The 20,998-nt window shown below is 41.2% G+C and overlaps 1 long non-coding RNA gene across 6 annotated transcripts in view; it reads left to right on the top strand.

Annotated features, from left to right (window-relative positions):
* The window catches only part of LOC112817211 (uncharacterized), an 88,822-nt gene extending 76,656 nt beyond the window's left edge, over positions 1 to 12,166 (top strand). For 5 of the 6 annotated variants that reach the window (XR_012375000.1, XR_012375001.1, XR_012374999.1 and 2 more), the window contains one exon: positions 11,992 to 12,166. This is a non-coding gene — a long non-coding RNA (uncharacterized lncRNA). Of the gene's footprint in view, positions 1 to 10,440; positions 11,267 to 11,991 lie in introns of those variants that run through there. The other variant, XR_012375002.1, reaches the window with a different exon arrangement.
* The last annotated feature ends 8,832 nt before the right edge of the window (positions 12,167 to 20,998 follow it).

The following is a 20,998-nucleotide window of genomic DNA, read 5'->3' as shown; positions in this document are numbered from 1 at the left end:
ATGATGTAGTGTTCCATGATTCATTGTTTGTGCATAACACCCAGTGCTCCATTTAATACGAGCCCTCTTTAATACCCATCACCAGGCTAACCCATCTCCCTACCCCCCTCCCCTCTAGAACCCTCAGTTTGTTTCTCAGAGTCCATCGTCTCTCATGGTTCATCTCCCCCTCTGACTTACTCCCCTTCATTCTTCCCCTCCTGCTATCTTCTTCTTTTTCTTTTTTCTTAAAATATATTGCGTTATTTGTTTCAGAAGTACAGATCTGTGATTCAACAGTGTTGCACAATTCACAGCGCTCACCGTAGCACATACCCTCCCCAATGTCTATCACCCAGCCACCCCATCCCTCCCACCCCCAACCACTCCAGTAATACTCAGTTTGTTCCTGAGATTAAGAATTCCTCATATCAGTGAGGTCATATGATACATGTCTTTCTCTGACTGACTTATTTCACTCAGCATAACACCCTCCCGTTCCATCCACGTCATTGCAAATGGCAAGATCTCATTCCTTTTGATGGCTGCATAATATTCCATTGTGTATATATACCACCTCTTCTTTATCCATTCATCTGTCGATGGGCATCTTGGCTCTTTCCACAGTTTGGCTATTGTGGACATTGCTGCTATAAACATTGGGGTGCACGTACCCCTTCGGGTCCCTACATTTGTATCCTTGGGGTAAATACCCAGTAGTGCAATTGCTGGATCGAATTCCTATACCTCCTTTTTATTCTAGCCTAAATAATTTAACTATTGTTCTAAAACTCCTCGTACCTCTTGGCTCCTGGATCTCTGCTCAAGCCACTAACTCAGTCTGAAATTCTGATTCCCTTCCTCCGAACTGCCTGAGAGCTTTTCTTCTTATCTCAAAACCCAGTCATGCTGATGGGGTTTTGGAATATAGGGGAGGTTCAGTGAGGTGAGGTCCAGAGCTGACGACCAAGAAAGAATTCTTGAGACGTCTTTGGTGCAAAATGGTGGTTTATTAAAGCGCAGGAACAGGACCCGTGGGCAGAAAGAGCTGCTGGCCCAGGGTTGTGAGGGGTGGCTGATCATATACTATGGGGTTGGGGGAGGTAAGGAAAAGGGAGGTTTCTTTTTTTTTTTTTAAGATTTTATTTATTTGACAGAGAGAGACACAGTGAGAGAGCGAGAGAGAGAGAGAGAACACAAGCAGGGGGAGTGGGAGAGGGAGAAGCAGGCTTCCCGCCGAGCAGGGAGCCCGATGCGGGGCTCGATCCCAGGACCCTGGGACCATGACCTGAGCTGAAGGCAGACGCTTAACGACTGAGCCAGCCAGGCGCCCCTAAAAGATTTTCATATGTTAAAGGAGACTCACAGGATACCGGAGGCCTTGCCATTGTCAAGTTAAGATTGTTTTTCCCTCTAGCAAGGCATTAACATGAAGATAGTTGGGAGCTTCCTGGAGGAACACTACACTCTGCCCAATTCAAGTATCTTTCAATGGGCTGCAGGTTATAAGGACATTTAATTTTATCTACATTTCCTTCTGGAAGCTAGGTTATTGATAGAAATGCTTTGTTCTTATAGATTGCTAAGACATTTGTAAACTGAGGGAGACTCAGGTCTTGCAGGATTGTGATCTCTGTAAGTTAACTATTTGTTTTTCCTTTCCTTAGCTTTAGGGCAGTGAGGAGTGCATGAGGAACGTCACAGATATCCCATTGGGGGGTGTTGTGGGGTGTCAGCTTCTGCTTTGTCCTCAGCTTGCCTTCTGTTCCCTCATCAATGCCTTATCTCTAACAAGAAGCATTTTCTGACCACCTCCAGTATCCGTGGTATTTCCCTTCAAAAACCTGAGGATGCTAGTTATTGATAGACTGGATCGGTCTTTACATATATCTTTATTTTATTTTATTTTTTTAAAGATTTTATTTATTTATATGACAGAGAGAGACACAGCAAGAGAGGGAACACAAGCAGAGGGCATGGGAGAGGGAGAAGCAGCCTTCCCACGGAGCAGGGAGCTGGATCCGGGGCTCCATCCCAGGACCCCAGGATCATGACCCTAGCTGAAGGCAGACGCCTAACAGCCTGAGCCACCCAGGCTCCCCAATATATCTCTTTAGATCCGTGTTTTGCCTCTTAGAGTTTCCCGTGTGCAGAGACTATGCCTCATTCTGTTTATCCTCAGTGCCTGGCACAGGGTGTGGGTACCATAGATGTTCAGTAGCTTTTATGCACAATGATTATGCTTAGGGATAGCGTGGTTGGTCGGTGTTTGGAGACAAAGAAGACAAATTTGGGGGAATAAATAATAGAGATATATGGGAAGATATGAGGGAAGAGTCATGGCAAAGGATAAAGGGAGCAGGTTGAAGGAGACATGGAAGTGGGTATTTGGGGACAAAGGGTAAGAGCATGAGATGGAGTGAAGATCACTCTCCCACCTGTCATTGGTAGGGCCCAGGGTTAGAGGCCCCACTGGACGTGGTCACAAGGTGGCCGTGCGAGGGCCCACACAGGGCTCAGGCTAGGGGAAATGAGGTGGAGTTGGCTCCCTCAGCTCTACTATGGTAGGCAGCGAATAGATTATTTAATTCTTACAGAGCTTCAGAGAAGCCCCTGCTAGAAGGCCTGGTTGCTTGTTTCAGAGAAAAAGAAGGGTAAAGGTAGGAAAGTATTTTGTTTGTTTACTGGATTCGTTAAAAAAAACAAATGTCTATTGAGCACCTGCTATGCTCCAGGCACTGAGAATACAGAGATTTTGCCCTGTAGGAGTATGTCGTCTAGTGGGGGAAGCAAAGGCATAAAAATTACATGCTACGATGTGTTAGTATGAAGAAATAATTCTGTACACAGTGCTGTGGAGCATAAAGCAGGGGAAACAGAAAAGTCTTCTGAGTCTGGAAATCTGAGTGGGCACTTCTCAGGTTGGTGGGAACAGAGGAGAGCCAGGGAGAGGGTGGGCATTACAGGCAAATAGGCAGTGAGAGTTTCAGTTAGCTGGTGAAATTTCATGGGAATTCATGAGATTGGGCCAGGAAGAGACAAGTTGGCCACAGGAAACAGAAGTTACGAAGAAGGAGAAGCCACATGGTAGAGAAAAGACATACTGAGCAGAGCGAGAAGTTCTTGGCAGAACGAGAAGCAGATGGTATCGGAGGCCAGCCCATTGTGTCACATCTACATATATTAAAAACCCGCTGGTAAGATTATAATATTTGCTGTCAACCATCAAACATACTTAATAATTTGTTAGGAGAGAAATAGTGTATTCACCTAGATATTTAGAATAGCTGTTGCTATTCCTTTATTCCCAATATTGCAGGTATTGCTTGTATCATTTCTAGTCTGTTAGAATGACTTTCCGCTAGCAAACCTTTTGGAGCGGGTGTGCTGGCCACTGATTCTCTTGGTTTTTCTTTATCGGAGAACGTCTTTATTTTACCATCATCCCTCCAGAGTATTTTTGCTGGATATAGAATTCTGAATTGACAGTTCTTTTCTTTGAGCACTTTAGGATTCCCCTTCCTCCTGGCCTCCATTCTTTCTGACGAGGACACCTCAGGCTTGTGAATCATTGTTTCTCTGTAGGAAGCACGACGCTTTCCTCTGTTTCCGAGATTTTTTTCTTTGTCTTTAGTTTTCAGTAGTTTGATTATGATATGCCTGGTAAGGATTATTTTTTGTTTGTTTTATCCTGTTGGCGATTTGCAGAGCTTTTTGAATCTGTGTGTCTATGTCTTTCAGGAAGTTTGAGAAAATTTAAGCTATTATCTCTTAAAAAAAGTTGTTGTTTTTTTTTTCCTTTTTCCTGCACCACACCTTCTTTCCTGTCTTTCTTGGACTCTGTGACAGGAATGTTAGACCTTTGGTATTCTTCTACATGTTCTTAAGGCGCTGTTCACATTTTTCAATCTTTTTTCCCCTCTGTTGTTCAAATTACATAGTTTCTGTTATCTATGTGTCATTTCCCCTTGTCATTTCTATTCTGTGGTTGAGCTCATTCAGTGAATTGAACAACATTTACTCGTTGTATTTTTCAGTTCTAAAATATTTCATCTGGTTCTTCTTTAGAGTCTCCATTTGTTTCCTGAGACTTTCTATCTTTTCATTCACTTCAACAGTGTTTGTCCTTTCTCGTTGGAGTATTTTATAACCACTCCTTCAAAGCCTTTGTCAAATAATCCCAACCTTTGGGCTTTCTTCACCTTGGCATTCTGTTGTCTCTTTTCATGTGAGTTGAGATTTCCCTGGTTCTTCTTCTTCTTATTGTATATTGAATATTTTGAATTTTATGGCGTGGGAGTTAATCTTGTTTAAATCCTATAGAGAATGCTGGTATTTTTGTTTTGTAAGGCAGCTGAGCTGGCTGGGTCCTGGGCACAAGTTTCAGTCAGTCTTCTGTGGTCAGTTCTGTTTCTCAGGTCTTTGTAATGCTGTTTGGATCTGTCCCTGCGTGTGTCACCCAGTGGCCAGGCTGGAACCTGCATGGTGGCTTGTCTCTTAATGCAGTTCTCAAAGTCTTTGGCAGTCTGTTTGTGATCTGACTTTGCATGTGCACTTCAGGAGTGATCTCAGCAGATCACAGCCAACATTCCGGTGGTCCTTTCCTGAGCTCCTCCCTTACGAAGTGCTTTCCAGTTTTCTGCCATTTCTCTTTTTGGTCCTCCCACCAGGGTAAACTAATCCCCAAACTTGTTGTTTCTTGTATTTTTGATTTTAGACATTCTGATAAGGTGTGAGATGATATCTCATTGTAGTTTTGATTTGCATTTCCCTGATGATGAGTGATGTTGAGCATCTTTTCATGTGTCTGTTGGCCATCTGGATGTCTTCTTTGGAGAAATGCCTGTTCATGTCTTCTGCCCAATTTTTAACTGGAGGATTTGTTTTTTTTGGTGTTGAATTTTGTAAGTTCTTTATATATTTTGGATACTGACCCTTTATTGGATCTATCCTTTAAAAATATCTTCTCCTATTCAGTAGGTTGTCTTTTAGTTTTGTTGATTGTTTCCTTTGCTACACAGAAGCTTTTTATTTTGATGTAGTCCCAGTAGTTTATTTTTGCTTTTGTTTCCCTTGCCTCAGGAGACACATCTAGAGAAATGTTGTTATGGCCAGTGTCAGAGACATTATTGCCTGTGCTCTCTTCCAGGATTTTTATGGTTTCAGGTCTCACATTTAGATCTTTAATCCATTTGAATTTATTTTTGTGTGTGGTGTAAGAAAGTGGTCTAATTTCATTCTTTTGCATGGAGCTACCCAGTTTTCCCAACACCATTTGTTGAAGAGACTGTCTTTTTCCCACTGGATATTCCTTCCTACTTAGTTGAAGATTAAGTGACCATGTAAGTGTGGATTTATTTGGGGGCTTTCTGTTCTGTTCCATTGATCTATGTATCTATTTTTGTGCCAGTACCATACTGTTTTGAGTACTATAGCTTTGTAGTATATCTTGATATCTAGGATTGTGATACCTCCAGTTTTTTTCTTCTCTTTCAAGATTGCTGTGGCTAGGGGAGACTGGGTGGCTCAGTCGTTAAGCGTCTGCCTTCGGCTCAGGTCATGATCCCAGGGTCCCGGGATCGAGCCCCACATCGGGCTCCCTGCTCAGCGGGGAATCTGCTTCTCCCTCTCCCACTCCCCCCGGTTTGTGTTCCCTCTCTTGCTGTGTCTCTGTCATATAAATAAATTAATTACCTTTTAAAAATCTTTAAAATAAAAAAAAGAGTGCTGTGGCTATTTGAGGCCTTTCATGGTTCCATACAAATTTTAGGATTGTTCTAGTTCTGTGAAAAATGCTGTTGGTATTTTGATAGGAATTGCATTAAATCTGTAGATTGCTTTGGCTAGTATGGATATTTTAACTATATTTTTTCTTTCATTGGTGTTTTCTAGTTTTCAGAGTACAAGTCTTTTACCTCCGTGGTTAAATTTATTCCCAGGTATTTTATTCTTTTTGGTGCAATTGTAAATGGGATTGTTTTCTTAATTTCTGTTTCACCTACTTCATTATTAGTATGTAGAAATGCAATGAATTTCTGTATATTGATTTTGTATCCTGTAACCTTACTGTATTCATTTAACAGTTGTAGTAGCTTTTTGGGGGAGTCTTTAGGGTTTTCTATATAGTATGTTATCTGCAAATACTGAAAGTTTTACTTCTTCCTTACCAATTTGGATGCTTTTATTTCTTTTTCTTGTCTGATTGCTATAAGTAGGACTTCCAGTATGTTGAATGAAAGTGGTGACTGTGGACATCCTTGTCTTGTTCCTGACCTTAGGGGGAAAAGCTCTCAGTTTTTCACCATTGAGTATGATGATAGCTGCAAGTTTTTCATATATGGCCTTATTATGCTGAAGTACGTTCCCTCTAAAACTACTTTATTGAGGGTTTTTATCATGAATGGATGTTGTACTTTGTTAAATGCACTTATTGAAGTGATCATATGGTTTTATCCTTTCTCTTGTTAATGTGATGTATCCCATTGATTGATTTGTGAATATTGAAACACACTTGCATTGTGGTGTATTGTTAGATTTGGTTTACTAATATTTTATTGAGGATTTTTGCATCTGTGTTCATCAGGGATATTGGTTTTGGTATCAGGGTAATGCTGGCCTCATAGAATAAATTTGGAAGCTTTTCTTCTTTTTCTATTTTTTTTTGGAGAAGTTTGAGGAGAATAGGTGTTAACTCTTTTTAATGTTTGGCAGAATTCACCTGTCTAGCTATCTGGTCCTGCACTTTTGTTTGTTGGGAGTTTTTTCATTACTGATTCAATTTCATTGCTGGTAATCAGTCTGCTCAAATTTTCTGTTTCCTCCCGATTCAATTTTGGGAGGTTATATGTTTCTAGAAATTTATCCATTTCTTCTAGGTTGTCCAATTTGTTGGCATATAATCTTTCATAATGTTCTTTTATAAGCTGTTGTATTTCTGTGGTTTTGGTTGTTATTTCTCCTCCTCCATTTCTGATTTTGTTTGAGTCCTCCCACCTGCCCCCCCCCCACTTTTTTTGATGAGTCTGGCTAAAAGCTTATTAATTTTGGTTATCTTTTCAAAGAACCAGCTCCTGGTTTCATTGTTCTGTTCTTTTGTTTTTTTAGTTTCTATTTCATTTATTTCTACCCTAATCTTTATTTCATTCCTTCTACTCTTTTGGGGTTTTGTTTGTTCTTCTTTTCTGGCTCTTTTAGGTGTAAGGTTAGGTTGCTTATTTAAAATTTTTCTTGCTTCGGGGCACCTGGGTGTCTCAGTTGGTTAAGCCTCTGCCTTCGGCTCAGGTCATGACCCCTGCATCGGGCTCCCTGCTCAGCGGAGAGCCTGCTTCTCCCTCTGCCTCTGCTGCTCCCCTCTGCTTTTGCTCTCTTGCTCTCTCTCTCTGTCAAATAAAGAAATAAAATCTTAAAAAAAATTTTTTTTCTTGCTTCTTGAGGTAGGCCTGTGTTGCTATAAAATTCCCTCTTAGAATGGTTTTTGTTGCATCCTAAAGATTTTGGACCACTGTGTTTTCATTTTCATTTGTCTCTGTGTGGGTTTTTTTTTTATTTCCTCTTTGATTTCTTGGTTGACCCATTTATTGTTTAGTAGCATGGTATTTAACCTCCATGTATTTGTGTTCTTTCCAGATTTTTTCTTGTGGTTTATTGTCACGCACTAAAATAAAGTTCTCAGACACCGATCTGAGCAGCCATGTAGGTCTGCCCCTGCCAGGGAGAGTAGCAGCAGCTGGATTCTGCACATAGCTTTTATTTTATTTTTTTATCAGAAAAGCAAGGACAGGTGCATCAGAGCATGGGAAAGGAGTACAAAGGGATGGCAACTATCTTGGAGCCATAAAGCAGGCCTGCACGCTCCCCTGCACGCTGGCACGCAGGGAGGCAATCATGGGATCAGGAAGGAGCGGGATGTTTGTGCTAGTAATCGCCAGGTGCAGGAAGGGGGACGGAGGGTTACATTCTTTCATAGCTCTAAACCTATGCCCTGCCCCAGGGGATCATGGGATCCTGTTCATACCAGGCCATTGCGTTCAAAGCCTGAGACCAGGAATGCTACTGACGTTTCCTTCCACAGTCACCCTTTAGGGCTTACAGTACACTTTCTAAGAATGACCCAGGAGACCCTGGGATCCTGCTTCTACCAGGCCATCGCGTTCAGTAGCTGAGAACAGGAACGGTGCTGACATTTCAGCTGCTTCCACAATCACCCCTTAGGGCTTACAATACACTTTCTACTCCACAGTGGTTGAATTCTAGTTTCATAGCATTGTGATCAGTGATCAGAAAAGATGAATGGTGTGACTTAAGTCTTTTCAAATTTGTTGAGACTTGTTTTGTGGCCTAATATGTGATTTATTCTGGAGAATGTTCCATGTGCACTTGAAAAGAATGTGTATTCTGCTGTTTCCAGATGGAATGGTCTAGATGTTATGACTATATCTGTTAGAGCCATCTGGTCCAATGTGTCATTCAAAGCTACCGTTTCCTTGTTGATTTTCTGTTTGGATGATCTATCCAGACTTTGACAGTTTTGAGAAGTGCTGCCCAGGTATTTCATAGAATACTTCTCTATTGGGATTTGTCTGATTTTTTTTTTTTTTCATGATTAGATGTAGGTTATGAGTTTGGAAGAGGAAGCCCACAGAGGTAAAATGCCATTCCTATCATATCAAGGGTATATATAATCAATATGACTTATCACTATTGATCAGGTTTTGTTTTGTCGGGTTTCTCCACTGTAAAGTTACTCTTCTCCCCCCTTCCCATTTGAACTCTTTGGAAGGAAGTCACAATGAGTAGTCCACACTTAAAGAATGGGGAGTTAAGCTCTCTTTTCTTCAGACCAGAGTATATACAAAAATTACTTGGAATTCTTCTGTATGAAGATTTGTATTTACTTCCTCATTTATTTATTTGATCATTTATTTGTATCATGAGTATGGACTCACGGATATTTATTTTATAATTTGAGTTATAACCTAATACTGCTTTATTCATTTTATTGCTCAAATTGTTCCAACTTTGGCCATTGGAAACATTTTCAGTAGGTTCCTATGTTCCCTTAAATATACCCCCATTGTGTGTGTATGTGTGTGTGTGTGAGCATTTTCTTACTTTCTGCCATTACAAGATACTCCAAGCTAGTCTTACATAGTTTCTGCTCTGGTCCTAGAATCAGCCACCTCCCTAAGTAGTCGTAATTCTTTTTATTGGAGCATGGCGTTTAAACCCAAGGTCTGAGCATGTTGCTTCTGGAGTGTCATTGCTTCTAAACCCTCTCAGCTGATTGCGCAATGGTGTGTGTGTGTGTGTGTGTGTGTGTGTGTGTGTGTGTGTGTAAATTAGAACATTTCCACATTATAAAATATATATATATATAATAGAATTTCCACCATTATAAAAACAAAGTATTTACATTTTATTATGTGACCTTTATTCTCACCATTGTTTTCATTCATCTTAGTTTTACAGGACATAAATATTTAATGCTTACCACCAGTCATTATAGATATATAATAATGTAGAAATAAATACATAATATATATAATAAATATGTATAATTTATCCATAACTACTTCTATAGAAATATCTATATTAAGCTAAACACGAGGGGTGGCTGGGTGACTCAGTTGGTTAAGTGTCTGCCTTCGGCTCAGGTCATGGTCCCAGGGTCCTGGGATCAAGCCCCGCATTGGGCTCCCTGCACAGTGGGGAGTCTGCTTCTCCCTCTGCCTCTCCCCCTGTTTGTGCTCTCTCTTTCTCTCAAATAAATAAATAAATTCTTAAACAAAAAAGCAAACATGAGCTCATACTGATATCTCAAACTCTAATTCATGACCTCCAATACTGTTTTCTAGTAATTGGTATGGTAAGTTTATTTATATTTATCATCACATATATATTTGTCTCTGGTTCCATATGATTTTGTTTATGTGTATAAGTATGTATAGATGTATATGTCTATATATATTTATATCTTAATTATCTATGTCCATATATCACTTACCTGTTTACAATCTCACACACACACACACACACACATAGCCACAGAGGGGTTTAATTTATTTCACTATGTGGCCTGCTTGCTTTGCTTTTCATTGTACTTTTATAGATATTCAGGGGGGTTGTATGTTTGTGCTAGTAGTTCCTAGTATAATTATATCCCAAATAATTCAGACAATAGGTACTAGTTCCTTACTAGGAGCAATGCTAAAGTTAGCTTGTGTACTATTCCTCTTACATTTTCTCCACCACCCAAATTTAGCTAATACTAGTTTTTTTTAGTGTTTATCATTTTTACTGTTAAATGTGCTTATACTTTCACTACTTGAGGCTTATTCAGCCTTCCATTTTCTCTCCCCCTTCCTTCATTTTATTGGTTATACAATTTTCACCTTATCAAAACAAAGCAGTGACATTCTACGTGACCTGTGTCCCATCATTGTTTTCATCTCTGTCCTGCAGTATGTGTGTGCAGTGCTTACCACCAGCTCTTCTGCTGACGTTTCTCTCAGCTGGCTGGAACTTGTTCCCTGTGCCTGTTTTGTGCTGTTCCCACAAGAAGATCTAGTGAGAACAACAGTCCTTGACTTCTCCTGTGTCCAAAACTGTCTGGTGAATTTCGGGGGTGTATGTTTTTATCCAAACCGTGAAAACATATTTCCAGTGAATGTTTTCTGTAGAAACGTTTTGTGCTATTTTTCATATTTAAAAAAATATACTATCTCTATTTCAGTGCTGTATTAATTCCTTTTTAAAATTCATATTTGAGTGAGTCAGATTTTTTTCTCTTAACTATTTGCAGAAATTTCCTGTTGGTATTGAGTTATGGAGTAGCCTTCCAGAGTGTGCAGCTCAAGGGGTCCCTTTCCTGTTTCTGGAAAGATGGGTTATTTCTTTAAATATGGTACTTTCATGTATCTACACCTCCTCAGTTTTCCCAAACCTGAACGTACCTGAGCGTGTCCAGCAAGGCTTGGCCCCTTCATGGAGTACTGTTACCAGGGGACCCAGCCCGTGCCTTTCAGTGCTGCCCCTCCCCTTCCGGTCTGATTACTTCTGGCTTCCGCCACTCGTAGACCCCGCTCACCACTCCTTCTCCTACCGAGCTGCTCTCAGGCCTTTCTGCAGAGCTCTCTGGGCAGCTCTGTTGGTATAGACTGCTTTTGGAAACATTTACACATAATTTTAAGTTTGAAGCATTTCTCTGTCACCTAGGTTATTGAAACTGGGTTTTTAATTCCCTTTGTGGTTCTTTATAGTTTCCAAGAGGAGAAGCGTGTGTGTGTGTGTGTGTGTCTGTGTGTGCACGTGTGTGTAATTTAACCACTTGAGATCCTCAGTTAAAGAACTAATGAGGGGTGCCTCATTAGGTGGCTCAGTCGGTTAAGCATCCCAACTCTTGCTTTCAGCTCAGATCATGATCTCAGGGTCATGAGATCAAGCCCCATGTGGGGCTCTGTGCTGAGCATGGACACTGTTTACACTGCTTAAGATTCTCTCTCTCTCCCTCTGCCTCCCCCCAACCCCTGGTCTTGTGCTTGCTCTCTCAAAAAAAACAAAACAAAACAAAACAAAACCTAATGAAAGATGTATTTCATTGAGAAGAAATAGGATCTCAGAAGTAAGGCATGGAATGCCAGGGGCACCAAAAGATAAAAATATGTGGTCCAATGTAATTAACTTCTTTACTTAAAAGGATTTTTATGAACTATTGACTGGAAGGAAACAATCATAATAACTATTTTTTCTATATTTCAATAAAGATGTAGTTCTATTTTTAACTTTTGAGGAACCTCCATACCATTTTCCAGAGTGTCTCACCTGTTTGCATTCTCACCAACAGTGTGAGAGGGTTCCCCTTTCTCTGCATCCTCGCCAACACCTGATGTTTCCTGTGTTGTTGATTTTTAGCCATTCTCACTGGTGTGAGGTGGTATCTCGTTGTGATTTTGATTTGTATTTTCCTGATGATGAGTGATGTTGAACAAATAAAGATGTTACTTAAAACTTCAGGCTTACTAAACTGTGGAAAGAGCCAAGATGTCCATCGACAGATGAATAGATAAAGAAGAAGTGGTATAGATACACAACGGAATATTATGCAGCCATCAAAAGGAAGAGATCTTGCCATTTGCAACGACGTGGATGGAACTGGAGGGTGTTATGCTGAGTGAAATAAGTCAATCAGAGAAAGACATGTATCATATGACCTCACTGATATGAGGAATTCTTAATCTCAGGAAACAAACTGAGGGTTGCTGAAGTGGTGGGGGGTGGGAGGGAGGGGTGGCTGGGGGATAGACATTGGGGAGGGTATGTGCTATGGTGAGCGCTGTGAATTGTGCAAGACTGTTGAATCACAGACCTGTACCTCTGAAACAAATAATGCAAGATATGTTAAGAAAAAAGAAGAAGATAGCAGGAGAGGAAGAATGAAGGGGGGGAAATTGGAGGGAGGGACGACCATGAGAGACTATGGACTCTGAAAAACAAACTGAGGGTTCTAGAGGGGATGGGTTAGCCTGGTGATGGGTATTAAGGAGGGCACGTTCTGCGTGGAGCACTGGGTGTTATGCACAAACAATGAATCATGGAACACTACATCCAAAACTAATGATGTAATGTATGGTGATTAACATAACAATAAAAAATTTAAAAAAAACTTCAGGCTTATTAAAAAGTTGTTTTCTTGTTTGGTCAGAGAATTTATATATATTTTGAATGCTTTTAGGTTTTACAGGAAAATTTGTAGTTAGATTTTTGAGGGGTACCTGGGTGGCTCAGTTGGTGAAACATCTGCCTTCAGCTCAGGTCATGATCTTGGGGTCCTGGGATCAGCCCCACATCGGGCTACCTGAGCAGGGACCCTGCTTCTCCCTCTCCCTCTGCTGCTCCCCCTGCTTGTGCTCACTCCATCTGTCAAATAAAGAAATAAAATCTTTATTTGACAGAGAGAGACACAGCGAGAGAAGGAACACAAGCAGGGGGAGTGGAAGAGGGAGAAGCAGGCTTCCCGCGGAGCAGGGAGCCCGATGCGGGGCTCGATCCCAGGACCCTGGGATCATGACCTGAGCCAAAGGCAGACACTTAACGACTGAGCCACCCAGGTGCCCCATAAATAAAATCTTTTTAAAAAAGATTTTTGATTGAAAAAATGTCAAGGTAAATACACACACAGAGAAATACAATTGATGGCTTCTAATTCAGAAGAGAGGGGAAAGGATTATATAGAAACATTGCCAGTTAAATAGAAAACACAATAAAAAGCAAATAAAAGGTGGAAAAACATTATACTCATAATAAGATGGAGAAATAAGTCCAAATATATCAATATTTCCAATACATATAAAATTACCTGCAAAAAGTTAGAGATGATGTTATATTGGATTATAAAAGTAAAATCTATGTGTATATTTAGAAGAGATATCTGGTACAAAACCACGCTGGAGCACTGGAAAAAAAAAAAAAAAGGATGGCAAAAGATAAGCCCTGTAGGGACACCTGGGGGGCTCAGTCGTTAAGCGTCTGCCTTCGGCTCAGGTCGTGATCCCAGGGTCCTGGGATCGAGCCCCGCATCGGGCTCCCTGCTCAGCGGGGAGCCTGCTTCTCCCTCTCCCACTCCCCCTGCTTGTGTTCCCTCTCTCGCTGTGTCTCTCTCTGTCAAAAAAAAAAAATATATATATATATATATATATATGCCCCATAAATACCAAAAAATATCTGTTATAACCCTTTTAATATCATGCAAAGTAGAAGACGGGAAAGCATTAACCAGGATAAAGAGAGACACCATGTGATGCCAAAAGGAACGATCACCAAAATAATATAGCAATTATAAACTTGTATAGGCTCAACACTTGAAATATATAAGGCAAAAGTTAACAAAATTGGAAGGATAAATGGATAAATCCTTAATCTCTGTGGGAGAATTTAGGCGTACCTCTTGTATGAGAATCTGGTACGTTAAAAGCAGACTTAAAAAATAAAAAAAGCAACCTTATCGTAACAATAGCCCTCCAGGGTCCTGGAGACCTTGCTTTTAACATGCACACATTCCTTAGAGACTTATGCTACCCCTCACCCCCAGTAACTAAAAACATGGGTCAGCTCTTTCTGCCTCTACAGGTCCTGTCCCTATGCTTTGATAAAAATGCCTTTTTGCACCGAAAAAAAAAATAATAACATAGGAGTTGATATCTCTTTAACATGGAAAAAAATATAAATACAGAGCCAACATCTTCCTTACTGGGGAAAAAAATAGAGGCATTCCTACTAGTCAGAGAAAAGGCAGAATTGTTCTCTATCTCCATTATAATTTTAACAGTGTGTTGGAGAGATTAGCCAGCATGGCAGGTGGGGGCAAGAGGCAGCGAAATTTAAAGATAGGAAGAAGTAAATTTATCTTTATTTGCCGATGATATCATATATATCTGGAATATCCAGAAAAAAGTAAATGGAAAACTACTAAACACAAAATGGAAATTTAGTAAAATAGCCAAATACATTATTAAACACAGAAATAAAAAGCCTTCATATAGAAAACAACAACTAGTAGGAAAAAACAATGAGAGACCACGTTTACAATACCAATAAAGTAAAATTACTAGGTATAGTCTTAACAAGAAATGTACAAAACCAACATGAGAAAATTATAAAATACTCTGCAAAGACAAAAGTCAGGCTTGACCAAGTGGAAAGACATGTCATGTTTATGAACAGAAAGATTCAACAGCCTGTTGATTACCCCTAAGTGAATTTTTTTTAAGATTTTATTTACTTATTTGACAGAGAGACAGTGAGAGAGAGGGAACAAAGCAGGGGGAGTGGGAGAGGGAGAAGCAGGCTTCCTGCCGAGCGGGGAGCGGGGCTCGATCCCAGGACCCCGGGACCATGACCTGAGCCGAAGGCAGACGCCTAACGACAGACCCACCCAGGCGCCCCACCCTAAGTTAATTTTAAAAGATAGTGCAGTCCTAATAAATGTAGAGCTAATCTCTTCTACACCTAAAAAACTGATAATAACCTCTCGGGTGGGGGTGAGGGGAGAATAAAGTAGCAAACATACCCAGGAAATCTCTGAGAAATAAGGGCAGTGGGGCCATAATCAGAGCCAGTCAAATACCAAATACCTTGTAAAGTCTCCATCATCCAAACTGTGGGGTCGGTGCACAAGTAAATAGACCAGTGAGACATTGTGCAAATATAGAAATTGGTATAAGAGCATAAGACAAATTATATATATTAAATATATCATCTACCCTTGTTGTGGAAAAGGACTTTTAGATAAGTGATGTTGACACAATTGGATAGGCACATGGAGAAAGGTAAAATTGGAACCATTCTTCAAACCATAAAGTAGGGAAATTTTGAAATGAGTCAAGTAACTAAATGTAAAAAAACAATAACAAACAAACAAATAATCCCCTCCACCCCATAAGTGGTAATAGAAAGTGTGGGTGAATTCTTGCAGAATCTGGCAGTGGGAAACTTTTGTAACCATGACCAAAATTCCAGCAGCCATAAAGAAAGAAGATGAACTTGACTCTGTAAATACAAAACAAATAAACCTCCTGCACAGCAAAACCCCACAAATGAAGTAAAAAGACAAATGGTAAACTAGGAAATAATTTGCAACTTGTACCACAAAAGGCTATTTAATATATACTGGACGTATAAAATTTGAGAACACACAGACCAGTAACCCCATAGGAAAAAAAATGAGTGAAATATATATATATATATGTATATATATATATATATATAGTTATAGAAAAAGAAATTTAAATGGCCCTTAGACATATGAAAAGATTTCCATCTTGCTCATAATAAGGGAAATGCAAATTAGAATCATGCCAAAGTGTCATTTCTCTCCTCTCAGATTTGCAAAGATCCAAAAGCTTGGCAACTCCCTGTTGGCAAGGCTGTAGGGAAACAAACACTCCTGCGTGTTGGTGTGAATGCAAAATGGGAATTTGGCAATCTGTAGCAAAATCATACATGAATTTGCCTTTTAAAACAGAAATCCCACTTGTAGGAATCTATCCCCAAAGTATGTGGACAAAAAGGAGAAATGATGTAAGTATAAAACTCTTAATTGTAGCACTTTGTAATAGCAAAAGACTCACAAGAAACCCAAATACTCTTCAACAGGGGGCTGGCTTATGGATACGGAAATGCCAAAAGTAAAAAGAGAAAAACACAACATTAGACCTTAACAACAACAAAGAGGCTGATCTAGTCTGAAGACCCACCAGGAAGATACCATAATTCTAAATTTCCTTTGTACCTAATAACATAGTCTGAGAATAGATAATGCAAAAATTGGCATAACTGCAATGAAAAATAATCACATCCTCAGTTTTAGAAAGAAATTATATCACACCTATCTCAGTAACTGATGCAATGAGTAGACAGAAAATCAGTGAGGTCATAGGAAATCTGAATAACATAATTAACCAGTTTGACCTAAAACATGTGATATATATCCAAGTACATATGGAACATTTCCAGTAATTGAATAAATAGGGGCATAAAGTAAACCACAATAAATTTCAAAGGATTTTAAGTCATGCAGAGTACCTTTTCTGACCACAATCGTATTGTTTAGAATCAAATAATATAAAGATAACTAGAAAATCTCAAATATCAGTGAGATCATATGATACATGTCTTTCTCTGATTGACTTATTTAGCTCAGCATAATACCGAATTCTTAATCTCAAGAAATAAACTGAGGGTTGCTGGAGTGGTGGGGGGTGGGAGGGATGGGGTGGCTCGGTGATAGACATTGGGGAGGGTATGTGCTATGGTGAGCGCTGTGAATTGTGCAAGACTGTTGAATCACAGACCTGTACTTCTGAAACAAATAATGGAATATATGTTAAAAGAAAAAAAGAAGATAGCAGGAGGGGAAGAATGAAGGGGAGTAAATCGTAGGGGGAGACGAACCATGAGAGATGATGGACTCTGAAAAACAAACTGAGGGTTCTAGAGGGGAGGGGGTGGGGGGATGGGTTAGCCTAGTGGTGGGTATTCAAGAGGGCACGTTCTGCGTGGAGCACTGGGTGTTATACGCAATGAATCATGGAACATTACATCAAAAACTAATGATGTAATGTATGGTGATTAACATAACATAATAAAAAAAAGAAAAAAATACAGGGAAATGAAGCAGTATGTCAAAAAAAAAAAAAAGAACCAACAAAAAACCATGGGTCTATAAAGAAATAATACTGAAAATTAAAAAAAGTATTTTAACTAAATATTAATGAAAATATATGTCAAAACATGCAGTTAGAACCATGTTTAAAGGAAGATTTAAAACATTAAATGAAGGGCACCTGGGTGGCTCAGGTGGTTAAGCAACTGCCTTCAGCTCAGGTCATGATCCTGGAGTCCCAGGATCGAGTCCCTCACCGGGCTCCCTGCTCGGCAGGGAGTCTGCTTCTCCCTCTGACCCTCCCCCCTCATGTGCTCTCTCTCTCACTCTCTCTCTCAAATAAATAAATAAAATCTTTAAGAAAAAAATTTAAATGAAAATAGAAAAAGTCCAGGCTCAGTAGCAACCATTTGAGTATCATCTCATGAAGTCAGAAAAATAATACCAAATAAACTCAAAGAAAGTGGAAAAGAGCAAATAGTAATGAGCAGAAATTAATAAAATAGAAACAAACTCAGGGAATATTTAAAAAGCAAAAGTTTGTGATTTTAAAATACTGCTAACATTTAGAACAGCCAGGCAAAACTCATATAGCAATGAAAGTAAACAAATTATTGCTGAATGCAGCATAGATGAATCTCACAAACAAATGTTGAGCAAAAAGAAAAGCCAGACCAAAAGACTATATACTGTGTGATTCCATTAATACAAGACTATGTGTGGTATTAAAAGTAAAATTGACCGTTAGCTTTGAGGAGGTAGAAAAGAGATGCAATTGGGGAAGATACCAGGAGGGGACTTTGGGGAGGCTGGACGTTTCTGTTTCTTGAATAAATACTAGTTCCATGGGGCTGTTCATCCCCGGATGATTCACTGACCTGTACACTTGTGAGCTGTGTGCTTTTCGGCAGGATATACAGCAGTCAGACTTTACCAAGAGCCAGGAGTCATCAGAATATAGTTGCTTGACAAAGTCAGTCCCTGCCCACCTCCCCCCAAAAGAAATAAGAACAAAGAACAAACGTCTCTCTCCTTTACTCTCTCTGGCTGCCTGGAACATGAACAAGACGCCTGGAGATTCCAAAGCCATTTGCCATCGGGAAGATGAAAGCCACAAAGGCGGGCAGCCATGGACAGCCTACTACCCACACCTTCTCTAGGAAAAATAAGCCACCTGCCTCCTGGATCCTCTCTTACTGGAAGCTGGCGGCCACCGCAGCGAACTCTTTTAAGGATTACATTTTGTAAAAGTAGAAAAAGAAGTACAATTTCAACATTAAAGAGAGTAGGAGGCAGATACCAGAAATTAATCCTACAGGAAATGGAGAAACAGGAATACATAGAAAGCATTTAAAATAAAACCAATAAAACAAGCAAATCTCGAGCTTTATTTTTGTACAACATGAGAGAGCAAAACTAAACTGCGTTAAGAAGGAATACAGTAAACACTACTTATACAGGATAGGTTGTTTGTTTGTTTGTTTTTTTCTAAAACATCGTAAGAACCCCGCAGCGGGGATAGAAAATCGGGAGAGTCCTCGGAATCCCTAATTTATAGAACCTACAGTATGAACTTCCTCGTCACCTGACCTGTGTCGGGCTCGTGCGGCAACATTTTATCCTTTCCGTTAAAAGCGCCGACTGTCCCCTTTTTAAGGAACTGGTTTATTGCTTTGGTTCCAGCCAATCCATACAGTGGGAAAGGGGGCCCACCTGGTCCGCAGGTGAGGCCCCGGCACCACACATTTTAATTTCTGGGTTTGTCGCCCGCGGTTGAAACAGAGAGCCCCCTGGGGGCCAGCGACGGAACAACAGGAGCTTCTGTGGCGGCTGCCGGGGAGGAGGGGGAGGCCGCACGGTGGGCTCCAGCCTAGAGCCGAAGAGAAGGCCTGGCGCTGGAACCCTCGGTCCTCCCTCTTCCCGTTCTGGGGCCACCGTGTCGCCCAGCTGCAGTGGACAGGGCTCCGGGGGGATGCAGCGTGAGTGCCCGCACCGAAGGAGTAAGAGCGAAGAACTGTCAGCTGGAGGAAATCCCACCAGGATTCCTGCGGGGGCTTTGAGCCTGGTGGGGGAGGGAGATGCTGGATGGGGAGTTAGGGGTGTGTGGCCCGCGTGGGGTCCGACAACAGCCAGCCCCTGTGGGCAGATCCCTCAGTAAGGGGAGGTGGTTGTGGCAGACTCTCCCCGGAGTTAGGGTGGAACGTTCGGGGACTGGACTGAGTAACCTCACAGTGTGCCATCGGGAGTTTAGGGTGCTTTGCCCAGAAGCCTCGGGGAAGACAAGAGAGCGGATTAGAGGGAGAGGGAGACATTGTCTCATGAGCTGGTCCCCTCCTTCCCAAGCCCCCACTCCTCTGTCTCACCTCCCTCACTGAAGGTGTGCCCTAAGAGCGCTGGGCCCACCCACACTCGGCCCCCCATTTGCACCTCAGTGGCCCCCTTTCCAATAGTCTGCTTACTTCCTTCCGGGACGTGTCCCACGGTACCCCAACTTCAACAGTGTCCCTTCTGTCATGCACAAACCCACAACCTCCGACTGCCCGTTTAAGCTCCCTGATCCCCTCTTTTTCTGCTGAAACTTGGTGCGTCTCCCAGGTTTTCCAGCTCCGCTTCACAAAGCCTTTCCAGAAGAACTTCTAAGTGACCAGTGCAGACGTTGTCAGAGGCTGTCTTTTATTACCCATCTGAGAGGGCAAAGTCTGAGCTCCAGCTGCACCTCCTGCTTGCTGACACGGTGACCCGGACTTAAAAGGTTGGCGTCATTAATAGGTGGATTTTGATGGGTCATACATGTCTGTTTCTACCTTACTGGCTGTATTATGTCAACCTTATTTAAATTGCCTCAGGTATTTGTGGGCATAGATACACCAAATATTTAAGATGTTTTAAGGATTCAGACTTTTCCTCTCCTGGCCTTTGCCATCCCACAGCCCTTACCCCAGACTGGGCCTCCATTTCCTTACAGTGAGCTGACAGCCATAATTTCCAGATTGGTCCTTCGGTCTCTACGTTTTAAGATTCATCTTTTTAACACATTGTTTTGCTCGTGTCCTTATTCAAGCTTTCATTTTTCCTCTCAGTTGGCCCTTGATCTTGTTATATTTGATTGTATGTCATGCATTTCTTAACTTTTAAACAATATGGGCCTGTTGGAGACGAGGGCAGAGTCTACAATATCCCTGTTTTGGTCGTATGATTGGAGACAGGTGCATGGTGCAAGGGTTTCAGGAGAGCTGGTCCAGTTGCTATAGGAGAACCACTCAGGGATCCAAGCTACTGACCCGTGCATTCTGTCCTCCCTCCTTCCGCCCCCATGGCACATTACCTGGCCCAGGTTGGCAGAAGCCCGCTGACCAGCACATACGAAGATGCACATGGAGGCAAAATGGCGGAGCTGGGACACTCTAAGGAGAGGGGACACTGAGTAAAATCAGAAGAGTTCGAGGCCAAAAGACCAGAGCCCAGACAGCAAAAAGATGCTCAGGACAGAAACGTGGATATACAGAGAAGAAATAAGCTGTGGTCCATGCCGAGAATGGAGTATCATTCGGGGCTAAGAAGAGAGCTATCAGGCCATGAAAAAAACATGCGGGAACCTTAAATGCATCTCACGAAGTAAAAGAAGCCAGTGTGAAAGGGCTTGATACTGAATTATTTCAACTGTATAATTGTTAGGGACTGAACGTTTGTGTTCCCCCACAGTTCCTATGTTGAAATCCTAACCCTCAATATCATGGTATTAGGAGGTGGGGTATTTGAGACGTAATTAGGTCATGAAGGTGGAGCCCTCTTGAATGGGATTGTGCCCTGATAAAAGAGACCCCAGAACTCTAGCTGCAGTGGGAGGACACCCTGAGAAGA

Source organism: Callorhinus ursinus, unplaced genomic scaffold (genome assembly GCF_003265705.2).
Source record: "Callorhinus ursinus isolate GAN/ISIS: 27379988/994484 unplaced genomic scaffold, GSC_fseal_2.0 scaffold43, whole genome shotgun sequence".
Taxonomy (NCBI): Eukaryota; Metazoa; Chordata; class Mammalia; order Carnivora; family Otariidae; genus Callorhinus; species Callorhinus ursinus.
Note: the sequence above shows the minus strand (reverse complement) of the source record. Positions and strands in the feature narration are given on the sequence as shown.